This window comes from Suricata suricatta, chromosome 17 (genome assembly GCF_006229205.1).
Source record: "Suricata suricatta isolate VVHF042 chromosome 17, meerkat_22Aug2017_6uvM2_HiC, whole genome shotgun sequence".
NCBI classification, from domain to species: Eukaryota; Metazoa; Chordata; class Mammalia; order Carnivora; family Herpestidae; genus Suricata; species Suricata suricatta.
Window position 1 is genome coordinate 35148774 of NC_043716.1, and position 6297 is coordinate 35155070.

General features: G+C 40.5%; 1 protein-coding gene across 1 annotated transcript in view; it reads left to right on the plus strand.

Annotated features, from left to right (window-relative positions):
* Positions 1-6297, plus strand: part of SKAP1 (src kinase associated phosphoprotein 1) — a 275716-nt gene that overhangs the window by 136579 nt on the left and 132840 nt on the right. The gene's annotated exons all lie outside the window — the stretch shown is intronic.

The window sequence follows — 6297 nt, forward strand, 5'->3', positions numbered from 1 at the left end:
AGAGCCTGGGGCATTCGCCAGGGAGTTACATGTGGGATGCAAGGACGCAGAGTCTGGTGTCAGGGAAGGAAGATGGCTAGAGCACCAGCTTCTGCCTTGGCTGGAGTTCAAGCCTGTGGGCAACCAGCTAGGTACAAGAAGCCCACCCGAAGGGCCAGTTCGGCAGACTGAGAGCACATTGTCCTCCTGATACCTTACTTCCCCACCCTGAGGGAAATAGAAGGGAGCAGCCGCTTGTAACCAGCCCTCACCTACACCTGTAGAGGAGTATTAAGGAACCCATGACACCCCACCCCCTGTCTGTCTGCAGATTTCAGTGAGGGTAAAATATAACTAGTCAGCCAAATCAACAACCGTTTGATCTCTGTGTGGTTCTCATTGTCCCAAGCCTACTACACCTGAAAATAGCAGAGGTTATTATAAGCACCAGGAGTCAAGCTGAGTTTGAAAGGTTTAAATAGGGGCACCTGGGTGGCTCAATCTGTTAGGCACTGATTCTTGATCATGATCTTGCGGGGTTTGTGAGTTCGAGCCCAGCGTCAGGCACTGTGCTGACACTGTTGTGCCTGCTTGGAATCCTCTCTCTTCCTCTTTCTCTTCTGCTCCCCCACTCATGCTCTCCCCGTCTCTCTCAAAAAAGTAAATAAATAAAATTTTTAAAAGGTTTAAATAGCTTGTCTCGGGCCACAGAGAGTTGAACTGTTTTTTGTTTGTTTTTTATTTTTGAGAGACAGCGCGAGCAGGGGAGGGTCAGAGAGAGAGGGAGACCCAGAATCTGAAGACAGGCTCCAGGCTCCGAGCTAGCTGTCAGCACAGAGCCTGACGTGGGCTCAAACCCACCAACCACAAGTTCATGACCTGAGCCGAAATCAGACGCTTAACCAACTGAGCCACCCAGGCGCCTGTAAACTGTTATTTGAATCCAAGCAGTTTGACTCTAGAGCAAATCTGGCTTTACAGGTTACACTGCCTCAATCATGTGCACTTAAACGTTAGAAAACAATTTTAAGCATATCTTCTCTTGGAATACATTCTCCAGTTCTGTCTCCTAGTTCACCTTCATCACAGCTTGCCTCTGTATTCCCTCATCCATTACATATTTTGTCTAAACACTCTAAACTCTTTATTTTTCACTGTTGTTTTAATGTTGTTAACTTTGGAGTTCTCCTCAAGTTGCTAAAGAAATGTGACTATTCTGATGACCTTGACAAAACTATAAGCATCAAAATGGCCCAGGCCGTGTTTCTTGCTGTAGTTCCCTAATTTACTGGAGGTACAAATAGGAACAGAATCCCAACCCTGCCTGCTCTTAAGGAACTAAGTGCGGTCTCACTCAGCCTGCCTGGAGGAGTCAGGAAAATCTTTCTCCCTGCAAGGTCCTTAGTCTCAGGATCCCAAATGTTAGAGGGCTTAGATAACTTATTATATTTCATAAATAATATGAAATTCTGAGAGTCAGGGAGAGATTTATTTACTCTCAAACATCTTTTTGAAAGAGAGAGAGCACGAGAGAGCATGGGTGGGGGAGAAGCAGAGAGGGAGGGAGAGAGAGAATCCCAAGCAGGCTCCGCACTGTCAGTGCAGAGCCCAATGTGGGGCTCGATCTCATGAGGTTAGAGATCATGACTTGAGCCAAAATTGAGAACTGGACGCTTAACTAACTGAGTCACCCAGGCACCCCTACTCTTGAACATCCTAATGGGGGGACTCAGAGCCGGAATCTCTTGATATTATCTATATTTTAGAAACAGCCAATGTGTCTGAGCCAAAACTTTATGGTACGTCTATGTTTGGATCATATTCTGTCCTTAAAATAGGAGCTTGAGTTTACCAAACATTTTAAGTAAAAATGTCATTAGTTTATGGCTATTTCAGAGATCTTAAAATATTTGCTTTGTTTAATCTAAATTAAGAAAATAATTATAAGGAGTTACAAAACTGCTAATGATGGATGGATGGTGTTTTATAGTTACTGTTTCCTCAAATGGATGGATTTGCACTCAGCAGAGGAGTACAAAAATTGTGCAGTTTTTCTTGCAGAAAAATAATAATAGTTTCTTGGTTTGGGCTGCTAAGCTGTCGTACTGTGGTTTTGTAATGTGTTAGCATCAGAGGTTGCTGATGAAGAATATATGGGAACTGTACTATTTAGCAACTTTTCTGAAAATAAAAAATTATTTCAAAGTTAAAAAGTTAAAAAAAAAAAGACGTTAATTTGGGTGGAGGTGAGGAGTGTATGGAAGATAGAAGACATAGGATTGGCCATGAGTTGATAATTATTGAAGCGGGGTCATAGGTAAAGGAATTTTATCATAGTCTTTATATTAGTACATGTTTGAAATTTTTATAATAGTTTTTTACTCTGATTAGTCAAAAGAAAGACATAAGAACAATTATGCGCAGCTCAACTTTTGGCAGCATAAGAATTTTCTAAGTGACATTGTTAGCTGAGACAAACTTGTATCTTTTTTTTTTTGAGGTTTAATTGTTGTTTATTTATTTATTTGGTTTTTAAAAAACTTGTATCTTATTATTAGTTTTAATTTATGTAATCTGTATGCCCAACATGGGGCTCGAACTCATGACCCTGAGATTGAGAGTCGCACACTCTTCTGAGCCAGCCAGGCACCCCTAAACTTATATTATCTTTTGATTTTGGTTTTCTTTGCCTTTCTTATCCTTTCATGCACCAAGAATCAAGAATATGCTTGATTGCAATTTTTAAATTCTACAATATATATTCTTAATTATTTTTAGCTGTTATGATTCAGGTTTTCTTTATTGTTATAGTACTAAAAATACATGCCTACAATAAACTAGAAAAAATTTTAAAGTTGTCTTTCTTGTCCATGGACTGTTAGATACTAATATTTCTCTTACAAAGTCTACTTTTGGTTTTTGTTTTTCTAAATAATATGAGTGTAAAGTCACACTATTGGCAGATATTTTTCCATTGTTTATGTAATGAATTTATGCTGTTCCAAAGATAATAAGTTGTTCTAGATCAACCCTTCAGGGTAAGAGAAGTTTTAAGTGCCATGTTAGAACTTAAGCCATGAACCACCAGATGGTGGCCACAATGTTAATTTCTTATTTTCTAAACCTCCCCTTTAAAGATACCTAAATTATGGAATTTAAGGAAAGGTATTAAGCAGGCTGTGTTGTAGCTTATGAACAAGTAATATATTGTATCATTTATCTTGAATGTATCATAGATAAGCTGCTATATAACGAATGCCACTTCAGATAGCTGTGAAATTAGGTGATTAACTAGTTGTTACTTAACCTTCTAATTTCTTTATAAGTCTAATTACATGAAACAGAAGTTGGTGTTTTGATTTTTTACTTTGCTTTTCTGTTTGGAGTGTCATTGTAACTACTGTATTGGAAATGATGGAAAATAATTGCATATGTTAAAAAAAATGAAACTTTATAAAAGTAAAAAAAATTAAGTTAAATTAAAAATAAATAAATACATAAAGATACCTAAATTAGGGGCGCCTGGGTGGCTTAGTTGTTTGAGTGTTTGACTTCAGCTCAGGTCATGATCTCTCAGTCCGTGAGTTCGAGCCCCGCATTGGGCTCTGTGCTGACAGCTCAGAGCCTGAAGCCTACTTCAGAGTCTGTGTCTCCCTCTCTCTCTGTCCCTTCCTGCTTGCACGCTCTCTCTCTGTCTCTCTCTCTCTCTCTCTCTCTCCTTCTAAAATAAATAAACATTAAAAAAATTAAAGATATCTAAACTAGGGGACACCTAGGTAGCTCAGTCCATTAAGCATCTGACTTCGGCTCAGGTCATGATATCATGGCTCGCGAGTTTGAGCCTCATGTCGGGCACTGTGCTGACAGCTCAGAGCCTGGAGCCTGCTTTGGATTCTTTGTCTCTCTCTGCCTCTCCTCTTACTCTGCCCTGTCTCTTTCTCTCTCTCAAAAATACATAAACATTTGTTAAAAAGATCTAAAATAGAGGATTTCCTTACAAATAAATTTCTTCAATTAGTTTGGGAATACAAAGGCTTTCTTGAAAACACAATTTGAAGGCATGTTGCTTTTGCCCACTTGCTTAATTCTGTGGTGCTTGGGGGAAGAGGGAAAGAGAGTTGGGGAGAGAGAGGGATGAAAAACCTGAGAAACTATTGAATACTGAAAACGAACCGAGGGTTGAAGGGGAAGGGGGAGGGGGGAAAGAGGTGGTCGTAATGGAGGAGGGCACTTGTGGGGAAGCCCCCTGGGTGTTATATGGAAACCAATTTGACAATAAAATATTAAAAAACAATAACTCTGTGGTGCTTGATTTGGGGGCAGGCAGTTGCTACTTGGAAAGCATTACAGGAACCAGGAGTAGTCAGGAGAACACGAGAAAAGGGCTGCCAGGATGATGGCAAAGAGCTTCGTGGCTCCTGATTGGGCAACAGAGGAGTGGAGTTCTTACAAACGTGGGCTGTGAATCCAGGCTGCCCACGGGTTCAGGTTTGAACATGGATTCTGTCTTGAGTGTTTATAGCAGTTTTATTCACAATAGTCCTAAACCAAAAGCAACTCAAGCATCCATCAACTGATAAACACATAAAATGTGGTGTACCCATACACTGAAGAACTATTTGGCAATAAAAAGTAATTAGCTGCTGCTACATATAACATGGAAGCATCTCAAAAGTTTTATGCTAATTGAAGGAAGCCAGACATAAAAGAGTAAATATTATATGATTTAATTTATAGAACATTGCTAAAAAGTCAAATCTATAGATAGAAAAATAGATCAATGGTTTCCAGGGCCAGGGATGGAGGGAGCATATTGACTGAGAAAAGGCATATGGCAACTTTTTGGAGTGATGGAAATATTCTATATTTTGATTTCCTAAAATGATTGTACAACTGTATATATGTTGTCAAAAGCAATCCAACTGTACACTTAGAAGGAATTGTATTTTTTGTAAATTATGCCTTAATAAAATATTCAGAACCAAATATATAAAATGCATTCATTTACCAGAACCGTTTTTGATTTGTCTGGCTTCCGCGAACAAGCCTATTGTTACTGCTTCATCTTTAAGGCATGTCTTTCTAGAACTAAGGGATATGTGAGTTCTTTGCCACATGTATAGTCTCATATCTACCTTCTTCTACTAAAACTGTATATAACAACAAGGCTCCAAGGGGGTAAAGATAGCAAACAGGATCCTGAGTTAAATACTGGCCTTGGAGGACAAGCTCCTAGAAGGAACTGTAGGCACAGGAGAGAGGGATTCAGGAAAAGTGCAGCTGTCCCAGGCTCCCGAGACAGGAAGACTCAAGACCCAGTGTTGGCTGGCCCCCGGATGGGGGGGGGGAAGTTGGGGAAAGGCAAGCCGAGAGAGGGAGATGAAATGTACCTCTTTAGGTATCACAGCTCTCAAATTAACATGTTTACACATTCATGACACCCACGTGGCTTCAATTTCTCGGCAGTGGAATTTCTCACATACTTAAGCTTTTAGGAAAAAAATTCATTTTTTGCCATTAAAAAATGTAACAAATGATCCACATGTATCATTTGGACACAGGTCACATTACCCAGATAATGAACTCTTTCATGTAAAATTTCCAGTAGATTTTTAACATGCAAACGTCCTCCTCATATGTTATCCCGTATTGATCCAATTGGAGCTGTTAGTGTCCTAGTGGATCAATGATCAGCAAACTAAAAAGTCACTTAGTGACTATGACACCCATGGCAGTGTTAGAATCTATTGTGTCAGGAATTCTTGTTTTATTAACTCTGTAATTACCTGTTCAGCTGAACCGGTGAATTTTATTACACATTTTCCTTCACCTGAACAAGACCCTTGCACTTCTACCAGTGCCCTGAGGATCCACCATTTTTTTTCTGCTCCATGTCTTTCTCCAGTGACCTATGGCTTCACCGCCATCTGTTTAGGCAGAGATGTGTGGGAAAGAGGGCTTTAAGAACACCACCACCTAGCTTTGGAACTGTTCAGTGGCCTTGCCCTCCAGCTTGGTTGTTTCAGTTGAGACACATTTAGGCCTCAGGAGGAGGAAAGCCAGCAGTGCAACCCTGCGTGCTGTGTGTATTGGTGCTTTCTTGAAACCAAGGATCGAGGCGCCTGGGTGGCTCAGTCGGTTAAGCCTCCGACTTCGGCTCAGGTCAGATCTCACATTCGTGGGTTCGAGCCCCGCGTCAGGCTCTGTGCTGACAGCTAGCTCAGAGCCTGGAGCCTGCTTCCGGTTCTGTGTCTCCTTCTCTCTCTGCCCCTCCCCCTCTCATGCTCTGTCTCTCTCTGTATCAAAAATAAATAAAAC